The sequence below is a fragment of the Leucoraja erinacea genome, chromosome 2, assembly GCF_028641065.1.
Source record: "Leucoraja erinacea ecotype New England chromosome 2, Leri_hhj_1, whole genome shotgun sequence".
Classification (NCBI taxonomy): Eukaryota; Metazoa; Chordata; class Chondrichthyes; order Rajiformes; family Rajidae; genus Leucoraja; species Leucoraja erinaceus.
In genome coordinates, this window is record NC_073378.1 from 60,581,342 (window position 1) to 60,604,980 (window position 23,639).

General features: G+C 44.5%; 1 protein-coding gene across 3 annotated transcripts in view; it reads right to left on the reverse strand.

The window, feature by feature from the left end:
- The window catches only part of vwc2 (von Willebrand factor C domain containing 2), a 125,524-nt gene that overhangs the window by 84,819 nt on the left and 17,066 nt on the right, over positions 1 to 23,639 (reverse strand). The window lies entirely within an intron of this gene.

Below are 23,639 nucleotides of genomic sequence, written 5' to 3' on the forward strand. Positions count from 1 at the left end.
AATTGGCATATTCAGCTAGTTCCATTTGTGTGCAATTGCTCCATAGCCCTCTAAACCCTGTCCAATTGTCTTTTGAAATCCATAATTTAATCCGCTTCTATAGTTTCCTTTGGCAGCTCATTCCAGTTAGAGATGATGCTCCGAGTGAAAAAATTGCCTGAGATCCTAAAATCTCTCCCCTCTCACCTTAAGCCTATGTCCTCTGGTTTTCAAACGCTACCCTGGCATAAAGACTGTGGGCTCACACTTTATCCATGTCCGTCATGATCTTGTCCTCCCCAGTAATGTAATTCCTCAGCCTCCTATATTTCAAAGCAAAAAGTCCTGGCCTGTCCTGCCTCTCCCTAAACTCAAGCCCACAAGCCCAGGTAATATCCTGATGAATCTAATTTGCATCCTTTCCAACTTAATGTCATCCTTCCTAGGGCTGGGAGACCAGAACTGTGCAGAGTACTCCAAGTGTGGCCTCACCAATGTCTTGTACAACTGCATAGTGATATCCCAACTTTTGTACTCAATTTCGTTTCCAATGAAGGCAATCAGGCCAAATGCCTTCTTCTCAGCACTATACATCTTTCTCGACACCTTTAGGAAACCATGCACATTTTCTCCCTGATCTATCAACTCTGCAACTCTCTCCATGGCTCTACTATTTACTGTCTGAGTCCAGCCCTGGTCTGGCGTTCCAAAGTACAATATCTCGCACATCAGATTTAAGTCCATTTGCAATTTCTTGGTGCACCTTCCCAACTCAGCCATTGGTCGACACTTAGTTTACCAACTGCAACGCTGGGATGTGTTGGAACTGGAGCTTTCAGAGGAGACCCACATAGTCAAGTACAAAGTCCAGACAGACAGTGTCAGGGACATTGCAGTTGGCCGGTAGCAGATTTAACTGCTGCACTAGTGTGAGACAGGTCGGTTAACAATTCAAGGCCAACATCAAAATGTGTTCTAAAGATTGCAACCTACTCATTCCTTAAATATTAAAGCATGTGAGTTCAACCCGTAAAAAAAATGCTGACACATTCCAAAGCACACTGGTTTAGTTTAATTAAGTTCTGTAAATTGCCCCTAGTGTACATGATGCGAAAGTAGGATAACACAGAACAAGTGTTTGGGTGAGCATTGATCGGTGAGGACTGGGTGGACCGAAGTGCCTGTATCACGCTGTATCACTATACTAGCCGTGTCCGGTAGGCGGCGCGGCTCTGGCCAGCAGCGGCCTCTGCAGCCTGTCCACGTTTTATTATTTTTTTGTCTGTGTTTTTATGTAGTTTTTGTTATTTTATGTTGGGGTGTGTGTGTGGGGGGATAGGGGTGGGGTGGGGGGGGGGGGGGGGGGGGGGGGAAACTTTTGAATCTCTCCCTGCACTGGAGACCCGACCTTTTCTCGTCGGGTCTCAGGTGTCATTGAGGCCGCAACGAGGAGCGGCCTCCAACGGGAAGAAGCCGGGGACTCTGGTGCCGACTCACCGTTGCCGTCGCGGAGCTGGCCGAGACCGGAGCAGGTGGAGCAGTGGAGGAGCGCTGCCGCTGCTGCTGCTGCTGCTGCTGCTGCCGATGCCGCTGCTCCTGCTGATGCGGAGGCTGCTACTGCGGGTCTGCGGACGGCGGCACCGGGAGCCCGCGGCTCCCTGGAGGGAGACCGCTTTTCGGGGCACCTGCAACGGCGAATTCTCCCGCCCGTGTTGCGGGGTTGAAGAGCTCCTGGAGCGGGGCCTGACACCACTGCCCCGCGCGGCTGGAATGGCCGCGGGACTTTGCGAGCGCACACCGGGGGCTCCAACACCAAGACCCGGTGTGCGACCTCGCACCACCCGGCGTGGCTTCAATGGCCGCGGGACAATCGCCATCGCCAGCCGGGGGCTTTGACTTTGACTCTGACATCGGGAGGGGGGGAGAGTGCAGTGGAGAGATAAGTTTTTTTGGCCTTCCATCACAGCTATGTGATGGATGTTTATGTAAAATGTAATTATGTTGTGTCTGGGGTCTATTTGTGTGTAATGTATGGCTGCAGAAACGGCATTTCGTTTGGACCTCCAGGGGTCCAAATGACAATTAAATTGACTCTTGACTCTCTTGACTTGACTAATTGGAGGGAGAACATATTGGAGAAATGTGAACAATATACAACAAACAAAATGGATTATTACTGAAGTAAATAAATCACTGCAAGTAATTGGTAACATTAATAATAATAAATAAATAATAAGGAAGTACTATTCTACATTTCCCCAAACAAATTATTGTAAAGGATAGTGATTAAAGTTAAGGAACATACAGTTGTCTGAAGAAGGTTCTTGACCCGAAAGGTCACCCATTCCTTCTCTCCAGAGATGCTGCCTATCCTGTTGAGTTACTCCAGCTTTTTGTGTCTATCTTGGATTTGGGAATCACACTTTTAGAGAAATTAATAACGCTGCATTTTACAATGATCTAGAGATATGTTTCAATCGCCAGTGCCACATTATGTCCATCCCTACTTACAAATCAGTTATTTTAATCTTTTAATCTTTTTTGTTTACACATTATGTCCTGGGTAGACCACTTCAGAAAATGTGAAGAATCCATTAGTTTTACATGTAGGACAGACCAGATAGATTTGCATGAATGGACTTTTTACATTTTTACATTTGACACAGTTCAATCAAGAGCTAAATCTCCAATATATTTTCAAAGCTATTCGTAGTTCCAGCAATTCCTATATAATTTACAAGGTATGATAGCATCAAACCCCCCAAAATATTAGCATCTGTCTGTGAATTCTGTTTTTGAAAATACATCTCCTGTGAAACTGGTGATGAGTGTCACCAATCAGGAGATACATTTCTTCCAGTAAGCTATAATATACCTATATTTATTGAATTGCTTCATAACTTATAATCCACAAATTCCAAGAACATGTGTTCCAATGTGTTCCACAAATTCCAGAACATCCCATCACAGCACCAGAAACAATAAAACGCTTGAAACAAATCTCACCAAGGAAACTCATGTGACACAAAAACAACCTGTCAGTAAAAATGATGGCATTCGGCTGAAGTCAAGTTTCAGTAATAAAGTTCTGAGTAAAGTAAGATTTACAGAGGAACTTGTCCATTTTGGGTATTCTTTGTGAGTTGAACAAGCTGTGTATAGGATTGGTTCGCTATCCCCTAGCTTTTTCAAAATCGAGTCCAAATTTACAAAATCAAACTCTTCAGAGTGGGAAGGGGATAGTCAATCTCAGGCCAACTGTGAAATACTAATCAAAATGCAATGGAAGATCCATTTCTTCAATCACATGAAGGAAACTCAAGTAAAATAAAAATAAACTGTCAGCTAAGGATGCTAGTATTCTTCTGAGGTCAGGTTTCGGTCACACTCTTCGGTGTGAGTAAGGGAAGATTTATAAAGGTGCTTGTCACTTCACTTTCATCAGCAGGGTATACTCGATGTGTAAAGGGATCTCCATAAGTGGAAAATGATTTCCCAGTGCTGACATCCTTATCTTGATCTTGCTCCATGGCATGTATAAAACAAATCTACCAAAGTCGTCAAAGCAGATCAGTCTTGAGAATTCAATCTCCCATGAAATATGACACTATAGACAATTTGACACTCAACAATTTGATGATATACAGTACTTGAAAGAAAACAGTTGGTCAACTTTAGACAATTAAAGTACCAATATTTAGTTCACCAGGTATAAAATCCTTCTAATTCTGGAAATGTTCAGAGGTGTCAATAGAAATAATGATAGTAAACAAATGACAAATCTCACTCACTGATAAATCACTGCACTGGAACTTAAATAAAAACTTGACAATGACAACTGAAGGTATTGGCAACGCAGTATAGGAATACTGGCAATGTTCCTTGAATTGAGCAGGTCCAGGTAGACGTCAGATATGGCAAGGTACGAACGCTCCATTAGTTGTTTTGCTCTTCGGACGGCTCGTTCGGCGAGTCCGTTGGCCTGCGGAAACTTTTGTCCATCAACTATTGGACACTTGAACAACCCTGCTCAATCCTAAACACAGCCCTACCTCAGCAATGAACTGCTATAGACTTTGTATTACTAATGCCCCAGTCCCACTTAGGAACGTAAACCTCTGGAGACTTTGCGCCCCACCCAAGGTTTCCGTGCGGTTCCCGGAGGTTGCAGGTGGTTGCAGGTAGTGGAAGCAGGTAGGACGACTGACAAAAACCTCCAGGAACCTCCGGGAACCGCACGGAAACCTTGGGTGGGGCGCAAAGTCTTCAGAGGCATAAGATTGCACAAGATATTTTGGCTTGCACTATCATGGTCTGATTTACCTAGTTACAGTTTAACTGTTTAACAATTGTATAATTTTTTCATTGTGTTGTTGCATTTAATATTCCTGTAAAGGTGCTGCGAGTATGAATTTCATTGTTCCGGTCCCAGTGCATATGACATTTAAACAGTCTTGACTCTTGAACTATTGTAACGCCGAGGACCATATTTGGCTTCAGATTCAAGTTCTTTACCAAACCCAGTAAGCTAAACCCTGGTTTTTAATGTAACTTTCTGACTTCATAAATATAATAACATTTCATTACATTGCATTCATCATGCAGGCTTTGATTTTCAATACATTTCAATCCCTCACTTATCATGGTTACGTATCTGCCGGTATTAATACAAATTGCTATTTTAATTGTTTTCCGATGTAATCTACTTAAAAGGATAATTTAACTTTGCATTGTTTAGTAAATTACCATACCTTTCAAAGTTTCATAATTATAATTCCATAATCAAAATAAATAAATAATTAAACATAAAATTCACAGCGTGGCGTATTTAAATGCATCTTGCATCAATTGTGGGAAAAGGGTCACGTAAGTGATGACTTGTTACCCCCTACTCAACTTCCCACAATCACAACCGATGACATCACAGAACACAGAAGGGAATCCTTGCTTTGGAAGCAATAAGGCTCATTCAACTGAATGGATTCTTTTCTAACCTAAATTTAATTTGTCCTTTATTTCCCCTCATTCTTAAGCCTGAAGACATTATTGAACTATACTGACCAAAGATGCTCGTTGCTCTCCAGCATTTTGCAAAACTACCCATTTATTGTGTGTTCCTTCTGGAGCCAGAATCCTATTTTATGATGGCACATATCACAGATGAAGTCTGTCCTATTTTCATCTGATCTCCAAATGCAAACTTTATAGGAAGATTGTATTACCAGCAATCATCTCTGTCAGAACACTGCAATAAAAGTGACTTAGCCTTTTGATAAAGGTTGACATAAATGAACTAAGGTTCAGGCATATTCAATATTATAAATATTTTCTACATCATCAGAGGTAATACGACAAACAAGTGAATATTTTGAAAGATATTTCCATGAAATTACAACATTCGCTTATTAATTATGTTATCTTGCAAAAAGTGAGAGGTTATAGCAATAACCAACTTTACTTTTACGGCCAGTTATTGCAGTTAACATGGTACAATATGACAATGGATATATATTTTTAAATGGTCAGTTATATAGTGATATTAATGTTTGGTAATCTTCATGATCTTCAAGGTGAAAATTAGGCCCATGTTTTGTTGAATTGCGGAATTAAAAGGAAAACTAAGTTTAAGACGTCATGAATGAATGAATGAATAGGTTTATTGGCCAAGTATTCACATACAAGGAATTTGCCTTGGTGCTCCGTCCGCAAGTGACATGACATACAGTGACAGTTAAGAATGATACATAAAACATTAAAATTAAAAATTAAACTTTATTGATTAAGCATGTGAATTAAATAAAATACCAGAGCAAAAGGAGGCTACAGATTTTTGGTTATTGAGTAGAGCTACTACTCATGGAAAAAAAGCTGTTTTTATGTCTGCCTGTGGCACCATTGACAGTCCGGGGTCGCCTTCCAGACGGAAATGATTCAAAGAGTTTGTGGCCAGGGTGAGAGGGGTCAGAGATGATCTTACCTGCTCACTTCCTGGCCCTTGCAGTGTACAGTTCATCAATGGAGGGAAGGTTGAGCCAATAACCTTCTCTGCTGATCGGACGATTTGCTGCAGCCTCTGGGTGTCGTGCTTGGTGGCTGAGCCAAACCAGACCATGATGGAGAAGGCGAGGACAGACTCTACGATAGCTTTATAGAATTGGACCATCATTGCCTGTGGCAGATTGTGCTTCCTCAGCTGCTGCAGGAAGTACATCCTCTGTTGTGCCGTTTTGACTGTGGAGTCGATGGTAGCCCCCCATTAAAGGCCCTTGGAGATGATGGTTCCCAGGAACTTAAAAGACTCCACAGATGTGACTGTGATGCTGTTGCTCCAGATTGTTGCGATGGCGCCAGGATGCCAGCTGTGACACTTCCTGTCCGTAGGCAGATTCCTCCCCATCCTGAATCAGTCCAATCAGGGTTGTGTCATCCGTAAACTTGAGAAGCATGACAGAGGAGTCAGCGGAGGTGCAATCATTGGTTACACAAAAAAGCTGGAGAAACTCAGCGGGTGCAGCAGCATCTATGGAGCAAAGGAAATAGGCAACGTTTCGGGCCGAAACCCTTCTTCAGACGGGTGCAATCATTGGTGTAGAGAGAGTAGAGGAGAGGAGAGAGTATGCAGCCTTGCGGTTCTCCTATGCTCAGTGTTTGCGTGGCCGAGTTGTGCTATCCCAGCCTCACATGCTGCTTCCTGTATGTCAGGAAGCTGGTGATCCACTGACTCAGGGGTTCAGGCAGTCAACTCGGAAAGTTTGGAGTGTAGTAGCTCTGGCACAATGGTCTTGAATGCAGAGCTAAAATCAACAAACAAAATTCTCGCATAGATCCCCTGGCGGTCTAGGTGCTGGAGGATGAAGTGCAGGTCCAGGTTGACTGCGTCATCCACAGATCTATTGGCCCAATATGCAAACTGCAGAGGGTCCAGCGATATTTTTCAGCTTGGCCAGCACGTCTTTCAAGGGTCTTCATGACTACAGAGGCCAGTGCGACAGGCCTGTAGTCACTAAGACCAGTATTCCTTGTTTTTTGGGTACTGGGGCAATAGTGGAGACTTTGAAGCAGGCAGGGACAGTACAGGTTTGCAGGGACTGGTTGAAAATGTCTATGAAGCCAGTTGTTCGGCACAGAGCTTGAGAGTAGAGGGGGAAACATCTTCCTGTCCTGGAGATTTCCGGCTTTTCTGTCTTCTGAAAAGCCTCTATTTTTATTGTTGATGATGGAGAAGTGATGGTGTGCAGCATGGAGAGTGGGGGTAAATGGGTGTGAAGTGTTGATTGGAGAGGGGTGGGTGGGTGGGAAAGGGTCCAGTCTTTACAGACGAGTTATGGTATTAAGTATGGGTAAAGTGGTGAATGGGGAGGAGTGGGTGTAGAGTGCCCAGTCTTTGCAGACTGAGGTCAGTCTGTGAGTAGGTGTGAAGTGGTGAATGGGGAGGAGTGGGTGCAGAAGTGAAGTCTGGCTGTGTGGCGGACTGGACTGTGTTCACCTCTCCCTTCAGGTTAAGGCAGTCAGGACCAGCCAAACAACTGTTCGGAGATGCATCCAATCAGAATATTTTCTGTGATGTCACGGCCGGCCGCATGTGCAGCAGTAGTGGCTCGGGGAACCACGCGGGTCCGATCCACCCGCCGAACAACCGCGTCACGCCTCGGTAGGCCCGTCTCGCCCCACAGGCCTCCCAGGGGATTGCTGTGAAGCCGGATGGCAAGGTCTGTCTAGACCGAGGGAGCCTCAGCAGTGGTGGTGATGGGAGACTCGATGGCGGCAGCAGGTGCCTCAGCGGGAGCCTTGGCAGCAACATGGAGCTCAGCGGTGGTGGGGCCTCGCGGTCGATGAGCGTGAGGGGAGAGAGGAAGACAATGGGGACCCGGCCTGTGGGGACCGTTGTGAGGGACGGTGGAGGGAGAACAAAGGGGGGGGGGGGGGGGGGGGGGGGGGGGGGGCACTCTAGTTTAGAATCCTCTGCCCAGGAGATAAGTCTGTGTTTGTTTGTTCTGGTGAAGGCGCTGTGCACACGGCAGCCAGCCAATAGTTGCTTGTCGTTTTCTTTTTGTTTTCACTTTTAATTTCAAGTTTTTGTGTACCTTGTGTGTTGTGACTGTCGGCAGACTAATTTCCCTCTGGGGATGAATAGTATAGTATTGTTTATCGTATCGTACATCTGCGGAAGTTCAAGAGATTCCTCATGAACATGCCCACATGAAACAGACACCCAATAAATTAAACATGCTGTTGTGCTTGAATAAGAAAGAACTGCAGCAGATGCTGGTTTATACCGAATATAGAGACAAATTGCTGGAGTAACTCTGCATCTAGCATCTATGGAGAAAAAGGATGGGTGATGTTTCAAGTCAGAACAGAGTCGGAAGAACAGACGTCGCCCATCTGTTTTCTCCAGAGATGCTGCCTGAACTGCTGAATTACTCCAGCATTTCTTGTCTATGGTGTTGTGCTTTCTTGATAACTGCATCCGTGTGAAGGGACCAGATTAAATTGCTGATAATATGGTGCATCGGAACTCGAGGTTGTCGAGCATATCTACATCGGGTCCATTGATGCAGACAGGGTTATGTTCATTCTTTGCATTGTTAGGTCAACATCCAACTTCGCTGTCTTGCTGATGTTCAGGGCTAGATTTTTCATGTACCATGACATAACGTTCTCAATCTCTTTTCTGTACTTTGTCTTATCATTGCTGTATATCCATCCGATAACAGTATGTACACCATTGTGGGGGAGAGGGAGGGGAAGGGAGGAAGAGAGGTGGGGGGTGGGGGGAAGGGAAAGGGAGGGAGGGAAGGGGGGGAAAGAGGGAGGGGAGGGAGAGGGGAGGAGGAGAGGGGGTTTAAGGGAGGGTGTGGGGGGGAGGGAGAGGGGGGTGGGGGAATGGAAACCGGGGGAGAGAGAGAGGGGGGTGAGAGAGAGATAGGATAGAAGAGAGAGAGAGAGATGAGGGGGAGGGGGAGAGAGAGGGGCCGAAAGCCAGAGGAAAGAGAGAGGGCGAGGAGAGAGAGAGAGACAGAAGGAAAGAGAGATTGGGCAGAAAGAGAGGGGACTCTACAGAGAGAGTGACAATGCAAACCGTGCGTCACGCGTTTCAAAATAGGGATAGAATAAAACTAAAAGAAAAGATGTATAACGCAGCAAAGAGTAGCCGCAAGCCAGAGGATGTGGAAACGTTCATCGGATAACAGAAGGAAACAAAACGGGCTGAAAAGATGACTCTACAAATATGTAAACAATTCCCCCTTTCGACATCTGGTTTTCGAGGAGATACATTTCAAAGGCAACCACACACACACACACACACACACACACACACACACAGTTTTAATAGATACTAGACCAAGTGCAGACCCGTTGGGTCTGTTCACCCGTGTGGTTGTGGGGGACGGGGGGCGGAGAGGTGAGAGAGATGGGAGGTGAGAGAGAGGGGAGGAGAGAGGGGGGGAGAGGGAGAGAGGAGAGGAGAGGGGAGGAAGGGAAGGGGCAAGAGGGGGAGAAGGGAGGGGGAGAAATGGGGGAAAGAGAGAGGGGGAGAGACAGAGAGAGTGAAATGCAACCGTGCGTAACGCGTTCAAAATGCTCAGGAAATGAAGCGTCCGAGTCTCATGCACGAAAGCTGGTGGCAGCTCTATGGAATTCAGCGGAGGACACTCCCCCACACACACACAGAGGGTCTGATCTAAGTTGTCAATGAAGACAGCAGATTTACTTTTAAAATACTGTCTTTGAAATTAAAATTAATGTTAAGAATTAGTGATGTTAAGTGAGAAATAATTCAATTAAATTCAATGAAAAACAATGGAATCAACAACCTGGCAGGCTGGGCGGCCAGGCCGGGCAGGGCCAGGAAGCAGTTGGGCCAGGTGCAAAGGCATTGTGAGGTCAGTGGGCGGGACCTGCAGGCAGGCTGGGGGGGCAGGGCCGGGCAGGGCCAGGAAGCAGTTGGGCCAGGTGCAAAGGCATTGTGAGGTCAGCAGCTCGGCAACCTTAATATATTTTTTAAATGTTTTAGAAACCTCTATCATGGGGAAGAAAGATTGTGAGCACATTACGTGCATGGGTTTTCTCTGGGATCTCCTATTTCCTCTCACTCCAAATACGTACGGATCAGAAGATGTAGAGTCATTGTGCATTAAGCTGGGAAATTATAAGGGTAAAAAGATCCTAAGTGGAGTTATTTACAGCCCCCCAAACAGTAGCCAGGATATAGGGTACGTTACATCAGGAGATAAAATTGGCATGTAAAATAGGCAATGGTCATGGGTGATATTGAGGTAGACTTTGAAAATCAGGTTGGTGCTGGACCCCGAGAGAGGGAGTTTGTAGAGTGCCTCCGAGATGGATTTTTAGAGCAGCTTGTAGTGGAGCCTACCAGGGAAAAGGCAATTTTGGATTTAGTGTAATGAACCGAATATGATAAGGGAACTCATGGTAAAAGAACCATTCGGTGGTAGCGACCACAACATGATAAGTTTTAATCTGCGATTTGAGGGAGAAAGTGAAATTGGATGTGTTGGTATTGCAGCTGGGCAAAGGCATGAGGGAGGAGCTGGCCAAAGGACTGGAAAGGGACTCTTGCAGGAATGACAGTGGGACAGTAATGGCAGGAATTTCTGGGGATAATCTGGAAGTTGCAGGATCTTTTCATTCCAAAGGGGAATAAAGAGGCTACCGTGGCTGACAATGGAAGTCAAGGACAGTATAAAGCTAAAAGAGAAGGCGTATAACATAGCAAAGAATAGCGGGAAGCCAGAGGATTGGGAATGTTTTAAAGAACAGAACTAAAAAGAAAATACGGGTTGTAAAGATGAAATACAAAGGTAAGCTAGCCAATAATATAAAAGAGGATAGCAAGAATTTCTTCAGTTATATAAAGAGCAAGAAAGAGGCAAGAGTGGGCTTTGGACCGCTGGAGAACGTTGCAGGAGAAGTGATAATGGGGAATAAAGAAATGGCAGAGGAGTTGAAAAACTTTTTTGCATCAGTCTTCACAGTGGACGACACCAGCAACGTGCCTGAAATTTAAGATAACCAGGAGTGAAAGATGGAGTGGCTATTACTAGGGAGAAGGCGTTTTGGAAGATGAAAGGGCTGAAGGTGGATATTACCTGAACTGGACTGCACCCTAGGGTTCTGAATGAGGTGGCTTTAGAGATTGTGGAGGCATTGATAGTGATATTTCAGGAATCATTAGTCAGGAATGGTCCCAGATGATTGGAAAATTGCCAATATTGCCCCGCTGCACAAAAAGGGAGCTAAGCAGAATAGTGGGAATATTGCCAATATTACCCTGCTGCACAAAAAGGGAAGCAAGGCAGAATAGTGGGAACTATAGGCCAGTTAGTCTGACTTCGGTGGTTGGTAAGGTTTTAGTGTTCATTATTAATGATGAGGTTAAGGAGTACTTAGAAGTTCACGATAAAATAGAACAAAGTCAGCATAGCTTTGTGATGAGGAGGTCTTGCTTGACAAATTTTCTGGAATACTTTGAAGAAGTAAATAGCAGGTCAAACAAAGGAGTCAGTAGATGGTGGACAAAAATGCTGGAGAAACTCAGTGGGTGAGGCAGCATCTATGGAGCGAAGGAAATAAGCCACGTTTCGGGTCAAAACCCTTCATCAAACTGATGTGAGGGTGGGAGGAGGAGGAAGAAAGGACGACAAAGAGCCAGAGGGCTGAGGAGAGCTGAGAAGGGGAGGAGAAAGTAAGGACTGCCTGAGATTAGAGAAGTCAATGTTCATACCACTGGGGTGCAAACTGCCCAAGCAAAATATGAGGTGCTGCTCCTCCAATTTACGGTGGTCCTCACTCTGGCCATGGAGGAGGCCCAGGACAGAAAGGTCAGATTTGGAATGGGAGGGGGAGTTGAAGGGCTGAGCCACCAGGAGATCAGGTTGGTTATTGCGAACCGAGCTGAGGTGTTCGGTGAAGCGATCGCCAAGCCTACGTTTGGTCTCACGGATGTAGAGCAACTGACATCTAGACAAGCGGATGCAATAGGTTAGAGGAAATGCAGGTGAAGCTCTGCCGCACCATGGTCAGAGTGAGAACCACCGTAAATTGGAGGAGCAGCAAAAATGTAACTGCTCTCAGTTTACAGCAGGAAGCTTAATCAAACAATGTACCATTTATTGACACTTTAATAGACAATAGACAATAGGTGCAGGAGTAGGCCATTTGGCCCTTCGAGCCAGCACCGCCATTCAATGTGATCATGGCTGATCATCCCCAATCAGTACCTCGTTCCTGCCTACTCCCCATATCCCTGACTCCACTAGTTTTAAGTCCTATCTAGCTCTCTCTTGAAATCATCCAGACAACCTGCCTCCACCTGAGGCAGAGAATTCCACAGACAGGCCAGCAAAACTAGCCATTGGATGTGAGACATTTTGATTCTCTTCCATTGTAACTACATGTCTGTGAATCTGCTCTACCAAATACTAACACACATATGTTACACACCACTCGGATCTATAATCCAGTCCAGGTTTTACCTTACAGTCACCATATATTACTAACGCTTTCAGCCACTAGTCCGTTAGTCGGGATGTAGTCACAGTGGTTAATACTTGTAGTGTAAAGGGGCTGTCCCACTGCGGCGTCCTAATCTGCGAGTTCTGGTGAGTTTGCCCTCGACTCATACTCGCAGCATGGTCGACACGAGGTCCTAGCCTTGGAGGACTTACACAGTTCCCGCTGCAACAAAAAATCCCAGAGTATCATAAAGGACATTTCCCACCCCGGACACTCCCTGTTTGAACTGTTGCCGTCAGGCAGACGGTACAGATCTACAAGGACAAGGACGAACAGACTAAAAAACAGTTTTTACCCCACTGCTATAAAAGCACTAAATGTAGCCGCCAAGGAACGCAGGGGCGATACATACTAAGGGACTGTGGTACACTGTGAAATCGACAGAAGGATGGAGGGTTGGGTGTTTATGCGTGCTATTTTCGTGATATTTATTTTAGTTGTTTATCTTTTAATATTTTACCTTGTATGTATCGTTAGCTTTTGGAAATGTTTGAATGGTGCACTGACTGGCTGACATTTTTAAATTTTGTTGTACATGGTTCATGTTACAATGACAATAAAGAAACTATTCTATTCTATTCTAGGAGGTCTTTGAACTCTCCTTCAGGCTTGAAAGTAGTCCCCGCGTACTCAAGGCCTCAGCTAGGTCGCGGCATATTTTTCAACATGTTAAAAAATGCCCGCGAGTAAAAAAACGTCGCCATGGAAAAAAATCTATATTTTTTTACTCGTAGGTTTAGTCGAAGTAGGTTGTTGTAGGTGGGCATGTTTTTCGTAGGTAATCGAGTGTAGTCGAAGGTAATCAAAGGTAGTCGTAGATAGTCTTCAACATAGTCGAAGAGGGGTTAAAGGGAGGTCGATGATAGATCGAAGGAGGTCGTCTTCACTCTCCACTATTCGGTGTCCAATTTTCTTGAAGCTAGTCGAAGCTATTCGTCAACATAGTCGAAAGAGGTCGAAGGAGGTCTTCTACATAGTCGGAGTCTTCAACATGACATTTTTTCAAACTCTCCTAAACTTGCCAATTAGGTCGTCACAGTGGGACAGTCCCTTAACTTTACTATATGCTAATAAACCTGTTGGACTGTTACTGGGAGTGTTCTTTATTAGCTCTGCAATATGGAAAGACCATAAATAAATGTTCAGGTTTATGGACCCTCACTGAAATTGCTTCTGCCTGATGGAGAAATTGGTTCAGACAGTTCTCATGAACAGGAGCCATTACGTAACCCAAAGACTGCCTACGTGTCCTGTTTGTTACTTGACATAGGCAGAATCTAATATACTGCAATTTGTTTTATTTATTTATTTTGTCCAGCAGCAGACTAATTAATTAATTGATTGGCTAAATAAGAGAACAAGTATGTTATATGGAAGGGATGGTAAATATTAGCCAATTCTGTTATTAATAATTTCAATATTTCAATTTTCAGAAATTTTTCTTGAATTAATATTCCATAAAACGATACTTAAGCTATTACGCTTTGCAATGAGATCTAGCTGTGGAACTGGTTATTACTGAATACCTGAAAACTTGCATTCATCTCCCCTTTTATGAGGAATACAAATAACTATTGCAATCCTTAAAGTATCTCATCACAGGCATAATTCATTTTATTTGAAATAAACCAGACACCATATTAGAAAACAATATCAATAATACCAATTTTAGAATTCAACATAGAATAACCGCTCGTGTCATCTTTCATTATGAAAATTATATTTTAGAGTTAAGTATTGTCAATGTGATTATCTTTCCTGCACAGAATCATTCTTGTATGAAACTTATCAATTAATAGAGAATTTGAATTTAACATATGTTAACAGAATAATCTGACTATAAAGTTGTGCTAGAATGATTTTGAGAGTTAGTATGGATTAATATTGAAAACACGTCTGAAGAAGGTCCCAACCTCTGCCATTTCCCTCCACAAATGCTGCCCTGATCCTTCCTGTTAGTCCTTTCAGTAGTCCATTTTTAACTTAAAAACTTAGGTTGTGTAAGGGATTCATCCGTGCAACCAGATGTTAGAGGTTGCACAGCTATTTAGATGATGTGAATATAATAGAGGCTAATTACCTCTGTGGAAGATTACAGGTGATAAAAAAAAAATTAAAGGAAAAATTACCTCAATTTTAGTTATTTACAGGACTGCTCAAGTTCTGGATTGGTCATTAGCCAGCAAGAATGAATTGATCTTTTTATTCAGCTGGCAGATGGATATCCTTTCATTTAACTATATCAGTAAGACGTACCCGATCTCTGGAATTGTGACACCTGGCATGTACTCTTGGTAATCGCAAAGAAATGGAAATGTGCATTATATGAACAGCCCAAATTGTTTCATAGAAACTCAAGATCCTAAATTAATTTGAAATTACTTTTGAAAAAATCCAGAGCATTATACTCATCCCTCTCTAAAGGAGCAGTTAGAAAGTGCCACATACTGAATTCATTTCTGATGGTTAAAAAGGTGCAAACTGATTTTGTCTTTGCTCATAAAGAAGTAACCACCTGCTTTCATGGATTGATTTGAAGAATGGACATGGCTAACAAACCTCTGTCTGGTAAAGCTTCAAGTAGACTCATCTTCAGATAAACTGACACCTTGATCTTCGCCAGCATTTTACTTTGAATTGGCAGTACCTGTCATGTCTCTGCAGAGAGTTTATGCAGTTAAGAGCGTCAGATCATTTGTCTTTCATGGTGGTGTGGGTTGAACAATGGTGAAGATAAGAGATAAGGATAAGGGGATGATTGTGGAGTCTGGGAATCATTTCTACTCATAATGCTACTAATTGTTGAGACCATTGTGGATCAAGTGATCTTCCCAAAATCACCATCATGCGACGATTCTACCCACCTAAAGTCCATGCTCCACATCCCGTGCATTTGAGAAGCTATGCAGGGAGTTGCATGACAGCAAGTTCATGAAAAATAAATCTATACCGCACATAAAATAGACATCTTAATTTCCTCCCTGGGTGGAGTAATTACGTAAAATCACTCTCCCTATAACTGGTTTTGCGTTATGCTGCTGAGATTTGTCCAAGTTTACAGCTTTCCAATTTTGTACAAATCCAATTCCTACTGCAGTTAGATCAGGGTCTGCATTTATTGAAATATCCAAACTTATTCAGAACTTCGAAAGGTGAAGAAACAATACAAAAAAATAATTCAGCATTATTGCTGATGTCATTCCAGACCAGATATAAGCAGTGACCTATATTACTCCAATTACAGGTACACAAAAATGCTGGTGAAACTCAGTGGGTGCAGCAGCATCTATGGAGCGAAGGAAATAGGCAACGTTTCGGGCTGAAACCCATCTTCAGACTGATGGGGGGGTGGGGGGAGCCAGGGAGAAGAAAGGAAAAAGGAGGTGGAGGAGCCCGAGGGCTGAGAGAGAGGTAGGAAGGGGAGGAGACAGCAAGGGCCAACAGAATTGTGAGAATTCAATGTTCATGCCACCAGGATGCAGACTCCCCAAGCGGAATATGAGGCGCTGTTCCTCCAATTTCCGGTGCTGCTCGCTGTGGCCATGGAGGAGACCCAGGACAGAGAGGTCGGAGACGGAGTGGGAGGGGGAGTTGAAGTGCTGAGCCACCGGGAGGTCAGGTTGGTTAATGCGGACCGAGCGGAGGTGTTCAGCAAACAGATCGCCCAGCCTACGCTTGGTCTCACCGATATAGATCAGCTGACATCTAGAGCAGCGGATGCAATAGATGAGGTTGGAGGAGATGCAAGTAAACCTCTGTCGCACCTGGAACGACTGACTGCTTGGGTCCTTAAATGGAGTCGAGGGGGGAGGTAAAGCAACAAGTGTAGCATCTTTTGCGGTTGCAAGGGAAAGTGCCAGGGAAAGGGGTGGTGCGGGAGGGAAGGGAAGAATTGACAAGGGAGTTACGGAGGGAGCAGTCTGTGCGGAAGGCAGACAGGGGGGGAAGATGAGAAGATGTGGCGAGTGGTGGGGTCATGTTGGGGGATCAGGGGGACTCTCCCCTTGTTGTGAATGGGGGGGGGGATGGGGAGAGAGAGCAGTATTACGGGGTATCAATTAACCTTTATTGTCATCTTGTAAAGCAACAGTTGTACAGTGCAAAATGAGAAGACGTTTCCCAGGGAATACCGGAGCATCGCACATAAAACTTAAAACATTTCACACATAATAACAGTGAAAACAATCCAGTCCCTAATGAAACAGTATAAATAGTTAAAAGCAGGTAAAACAGCAACATTAAAATACAGTAAAAACAATCATTAAAATGTCCAGGGCAGCTGATTTGAGTGACCAGTGCCAGAGTTATTAAAATGTCAGTGCAAAGCCGCAGAATCAGGTGACTGTGAGTACAGAGTGACTGTTTAGCAGCCTCACAGCCTGTGGCAGGAAGCTGTTTAGTAGTCTGGTAGTCCGGGCTTTGATGCTACGGTATCTCTTGCCTGATGGTAGGAGATCCAGGTGTGTGTGGAGGGGGTGCAGTTTGTCCTTAGCTATTCTCAGAGCTTTTTTCAGACAGCGGCTCTGGAACAGTTCTTGTACCGTGGGTAGGGAGAAGCCAATGATCCTCTCTGATCCCCTCTGTAGAGCCTTCCTGTCTGAGCAGTTGCAGTTGGAGTACCACGTATTTATGCAGTACGTGAGTACAGACTCCACCGTGCCCCTGTAAAAAGTCCTGAAGATGTTGGTGGTGAGTGAGGCCTGTTTGAGTTTCCTCAGGAAGTGCAGTCGCTGATGGGCCCGTTTGACAAACCCAGTGTTGTTCCTGGACCAGGTGAGACTGTCTGTAATTTGCACTCCGAGGAACTTAATGCTCTCCACTCTCTCCACTGTGGTGCCACTGATGTTGAGGGGTGTGTGTTTTGGCTGCGCCCTCCTGAAGTCGACAATCATCTCCTTTGTTTTGTCAACATTTAATGCTAGATTGTTGTTGCCGCACCAGTCCACTAGTTGGTTTACTTCCTCCCTGTACATTGATTCGTCATCTCCGCTGATGAGTCCCACCACTGAGGAGGAGACCCCGGTGCGAGCCTCATCTATAGTAGGGGAGGGGAACCCCAGGTCCCTGAAGAATGAGGACATTTGCGATGCCCTGGTGTGGAACACCTCATCCTGGGAGCAGATGTGGTGTAGACGGAGGAAGTGGGAATAGGGGATGAAGTCCTTACAGGAAACAGGGTGGGAGGAAGAGTAGTCAAGATAGCCATGGTAGTCAGTGGGTTTATAGTGGATTACTCCAATTATACATCACTGTCAGTTCAAATCCTAAGGTCACATGTGAGTACGCTTATACTGCTCAAGTTCCCTTGTGAATAAAGATTTTCTCTCCACTATATTGCCATGTTGTAATAAATTAACTAAATTGAAGTACCTTGCTGAAATTATTAGAGAGATCCAAGGTAGATAATACGTAACAGAAGTTTAGCTATAATTAATAACACAAAAGTGAATACATCTCCAATTACTTAGAAATCAGTTATTAATCTTCCCCTTTAACATTATTTTCTTTACAGTGAAGGCTGAAACTACTGCCATTCATGACGAGAATAAAAATATTTTACTCAAATGGGCAATCAGAAGCAACTCTAAACAGTTCATGCCTCTGATTCAAATCTGCATTTGTAGCAATCAATACTTAAACTTATGAACTTTAACCAATGAGCAAAAGTAACGGTGTTGTGATTAATATACAAGGCAATGGTCAAGTTCATTTTCTGTCTAATGATACCATCAGCTTTGTTTCCACTTCTTACATTCCATTTCAGATAACAATTGGCAGTTTTAGAATGTGCAATTACTTTAAAAACTAGTAGCTTAAAAACTTCTTAAAAACTCACTGACTAATTTTCTGAATAATTGTAATTAGTTTATAAGGAAACTAGATTAAATTACAGAGATTATCCATTGGAAACAAATCGGTGGATTTTTAGAGAGTCGTTGTCAAAGGATAATAGCAATGGACACATTGAAATCTCGTTTTCTGTTCACAACATTCAAAAATAATTTGCTATTATCAAAATTTGATTATTGAACTAAAAGTGTCAAGTTGAATAAAAGGATTAATAAAATAAATAATATTCCGAGAAGTAAATTAAATGAACATGACATGGAATGGAAAATATCTACAACTGAAGGTAAAAAAAGTCATCAAATATACTAGCTAATGTAGGGAAACAGATAATCTAATTATTAACCAATTAATGTATTTAGTTTGTATGATAAAACAATAGAACATTATGCAGATTGTTATAGAATTTTGATACAGGTAGATTATTTCTGTTTTTAATGGATAATTGCTGGTGCCACATTCAACTCTTCATAATAATTCGGCAGTAAAGAATTCCAGTACATTAGCAAGGTTGGGAAGGGAGACAACAAAATAGATTTTAAAACTATGATTATGGAATTGTAGAGTCCTACAGCGTGGAAACAGGCCCTCTAGCCCAAGTTGTCCACGCTGAACAACATGTCCCATCAACACGTTTCACCTGCCTGCGTTTGGCCCATATCCATCTAAACATACCCTATCCATGTACTTGTCCAAATGTTTCTTAAAAGTTGTGTTAGTATCTGCCTCAACTACCTGCTCCGGAAGCTCGGTCCATACACCCACCACCCTTTGTGTAAAAAAGTTTCTCAACAGGTTCCTATTAAATTTTTCCCCCTCACAAACCTATGTCCTCTGGTTCTCAATTCCCCTACTCTGGAAAGTAGTGAATTTACCCGATCTATCCCTCTCATTATTTTGTACACTATAAGATCATCCCTCATCCTCCTATGCTCCAAGGAATAGTCCTAGCCTGCTCGACATCTCCGTATGGCTAGCTTACCTTCATATTTCAATAATTTAATGTTCAATTATTTCAGAAATAGAATATTCTGTCATTTTTCTTCATTTGCATTTGGACCTCTTGGAATATTCACATTAAAAGAAACCATTGGGGGATTGAATAGATAATGTATAGTGCTCAATAATGTACGTTGTAGTTGGTCTGTCAAAGGACATGGTTGATGGGTGCACTGACCTTTTCTCTGTGTAGCGTTGTTACAAAACCTACCATCAGCGGCACTCCAGATCTGCCACTGCCTGTGCGTGCGATATTGCGGAGGCTGTGGGGGGGGGACGATTCCGGAGGCTGTGGGGGAGGGGGGCCCGGCCGATTTTGTGCGGCTTATCATGGCATCGGCCCCATTCCGATCTATCACAATCCGCTCTCAAGATAACCAAATTCATTATTTTTTTTGCACAATCATGTCATAAGAACAGCTAACTTATCTTTATTTTGTGTTATTGTCTATTTTTTAAATTGGCTATTTAAAAGAATATGTTTAGCCTTAAGAATGAAGTTATTGTTGGGTATTTACCATTTGTTTTAACGTTTCAATAATATTATTCTGATCTTGAGAATACCACATTTTTGAATTTTCAAGGCAGTCTGGGTGTTTATTACTATTTCCGTCACAACGATCAATTTTGTAATTTACAAAGTCTACAATTAGGTAACTAACTAATTATATGCTTTAATTTCAGGTCATCCAGGTAAGATGTATCATACTTGTTTCAGAATGCTTCAATCTATAATAACTGAAAATTTCATTCAGTTATGGGCTTTTATGTCAATTGACAGTCCTGGATCCCAGCTTTTGTGTTAAGTTAATGGAAAAGCAATAGGGAACAAGATGCTAATTTACGAGTATGAAAATGACCATAACTTTTTTTATTCTGAAGATATGAAAGTGAATTAAGTATCAAATTAAAGTTCTTTTTATGCTTAAACTGATGGGATAAATTGCAGGCTTGATTTTTAAAATCTCAAAATTTTGTAACATTCCTACTCTGTGTTATGTGTTTTCTGATGTTCCTCTTTTCTGTTTAATTGATTGTATTCTAGTACATTTATGAAAATAATCAATATAAAAATCAATATAGCTCAAGAGGTTTTAAACAACACCTGCTCAATCTTTGGCTTGCTGTCCCCACTATCATTTCTGGAATAATCTCATTATAATGTATACAGACTACTGGCATGGAAAATACTTGCAGCTGAATATCATAAAGCATTTCACAAACCGTGAATTATTTTTGAAATACCATTGTTATGTTGATAAACAACAATGCAGATACACTTCTCATTGTTTATTTAATATAACTGCTATAGGCCTTGACGATTAGAAAATGAATGTGAATCTCACTAAAGATACTTCAGTTTCATTCTTGCCCCACTTTAATCAGCAATCCCGAAGGTGCTTCCAACTTCCAAACTGGATGTAGTATTGAATGAGTCTAGAACTGATGTGCCAAAACTGCTCTCTACTTTCCATCTGGTTATTTCCAGACCATCATTTAACAAATCCAAGCCGATGTCCAAATAAATGGCAATAAACCTAAATTCAACCACTGTAAATCATGGCCTCATTTTGCAGCAAATAAAAGGAAGTTTTTATAGATCTATGTTCAGGCATTTACAATTCTCTTAACACTGATGGAACTTAACACTGTGTGCCAGGGGATGGAGAACATATATATTCACAGATGCAGAACCTTCCATTGCATTCATCAGTCTTCATATCAAACTGCACAATTAATTATATGCAACATTTCCCTATATTCATTAAGGATACTCTCCACGTGTTTATTAGTGTTTTTGTGTTCATTCATTTTTTTGCGGTTGACATCTATGTTGTTAATTAACCATTGAACCTAAAAATTATCTAAAGCATATTCTGTCTATAAGTTAGTATATAGTAAGATAAGGCAGAGCAGATCTCATGACTGCATGAGAGGTGTATGTGGAAAGAAAACCGAACCAAACAAGTAATAAAACATCTGCCTCAAATTCTTCCAGCTCATAGTCATTGCTCTGAAGCTGATGCTCTGACACACAAAGGAAATAGAAAACTGTTGACAGTTTTGTCCAGATCTGCATTTGCAGAATCAGGGCCTGGCCTTAAGCCGATTGGACCTATTGCTCCCAATTGGGCCCCACGCCTAAGGGGTGCCCCGTGCCAATGTTCCGTATTTCGTACGGAAATAAGAATTCGCTTTCTTAAATAAAGATTTTTTTTAAACATTCGCCATCCGGATTTTTTTTTTTTTAAACGAACATGGATAACAACCGCTGCACGGCCATCAGACAAACGAATGTGAACATGGGACCCAACTATATACTATAGTCCAGTATATATATATATATGTATATGTATATATATATCTATATCTATATCTATATCTATATATTCTATTATAATATAAAAGTCTGTGGCTGCCGGCTGGCTGCCTGACCTATGGCTGCCAGTCTTTGATTCGTTGCTACGCCAACACCAGACGCAGAAACGCCCAAGATGTTTTCAATTTCGGTAGAGATTTCACTTTTCATTCCAAGTATCCACTCCTGATTAAATGTTGTCGTGTTTATGTACACATTTTTCATAAAATCCTTCTCACCCCCCACCCCCCCAAATTAAAAAAAAACTGCATCTCACCCATAGAATGTTGGTGAACGTTCCATCGTGTGATGTCACAATGCCCAATGCTCACAGATGTCCAATCGGAATGGATCCATTTACATATGCCTTTGCAGCAGCCCCAGCCCCATTCCCTACCCCAACCCCCACAGCCTGTGTCGAAGCGCGTCATCACGTGTGTGGGAATTTAGAAAGAGGACTGGGGGTGAAAGGGAAGGGGGAACAGATGGACTGTCCCTACCACTCCCCCTTCCCACTCACCCTCCCCCACTATTTCCCCTCTCTCTCCCCCCCAACCCTCTCCCCCTCCCTCCATACTCATACACCTCCCTCCCCTACCCCCTACCCCATCCCCCCCCCCCCCCCACACCTCACGCCCCCCCCTCCCCATCCCCCCTCCCTCTATCCCCCCTTCCCCTTCTCCCTCCCTCTCCTCACCCCTCACCCCCTCTCCCCCTCCCCCCCCACCCCCTCTCTCCCCCACCCCACCCCCCTTCCCCTCCTCCCCCCTGTCCCTCTTCCACCACTCCCCCTGTCCCTCTTTCCACCACTCCCTCCCCACTCTTCCCCTTCTCCCCCTCACCCTCCCACTCTCCCCTCCCCACTATTTCCCCTACCCCCCTCCCCTCCCCTACCCAATCTCCCTCCCTCCCCCCTCCCCTCCTTCCCCCCCCACCCACACATCTCTCCTCCTCCTCCCCATCTCCTCTCTCCCCACTCTCCCACCACGACCACTCACCTCACCCCCACCCACCCTCCCCGCCCCCCTTCCCCTCCCCTCCCCATGTTTCCCCCTCCTCCATCCCACTCTCCCCCTCTACCCCCTACCCCTTACCCCTCTCCCTCCTCTCCCTCCCTCCCCCCACCCACCTCTCTCCCCCTACCCTCTCTCCTCCCCTCCCCACCCCTCTATCTCCCTCTCCTTCCCCCTCTCCCTCCCCTCTTCACCCCTCTCCTCCCCCCTCCTCCCACCCTACCCTCTCTCTCCCTCCCCCCCCCCCCTTCCCTCTCCTTGCCCCCTTCCCCCTACTCCCCTGTCCCCCCTCTTCCCACCCCCCCCCCTCTCCCCACCCTCTCTCTTCCCACTACTCTCACCCTTACCCCACCCCTCCCCCTTCTCTCTCCCCCTCCCTTCCTTTTCTCTCCCCACCCCCTCTTACCCTACCCCTCTGTCCCCTCTCCCCACCTCCCCCCCCAACTCCCTCTCCCCCTCCCTCCCCCTCCCCTTCCCCCCCTCTTTTCCACTTCTCCCACCCCCCCCCCCCTCCCTCCCACTCATCCCTCCCCACTCTACCCCCCTCCCCTCCCCCCACCCCCCCCCGCCTCCCCCATCCCCTCTCCCCCCCCTCACTCCCCCCCCCCCCCCCTCATTCTTCCCCCCCCCCCCTCCACTCTTCCCCCTCCCCTCCCGTTCCCTCCTCCCCCTCTCCCTCCCTCCCGACTCCCCCCTTTCCCCTCCCCCTCCCACCCCCTCTCTCCCCCTTCCCCCCCCCCCTCTCCCCTCTCCCCCCCCCCCTCTCTCCCTTCCCCCTACTCCCCCTCACCCCCCTCCCCTTCCCCCCCCTTCTCCCCCTCCCTCCCCCCCTCCCTCCCCCTTCTCTCCTCCCCTCCCCCTCCCCCTCTCCCCCTCCCCCCTCCTTCCCCTCTTTCTCTCCC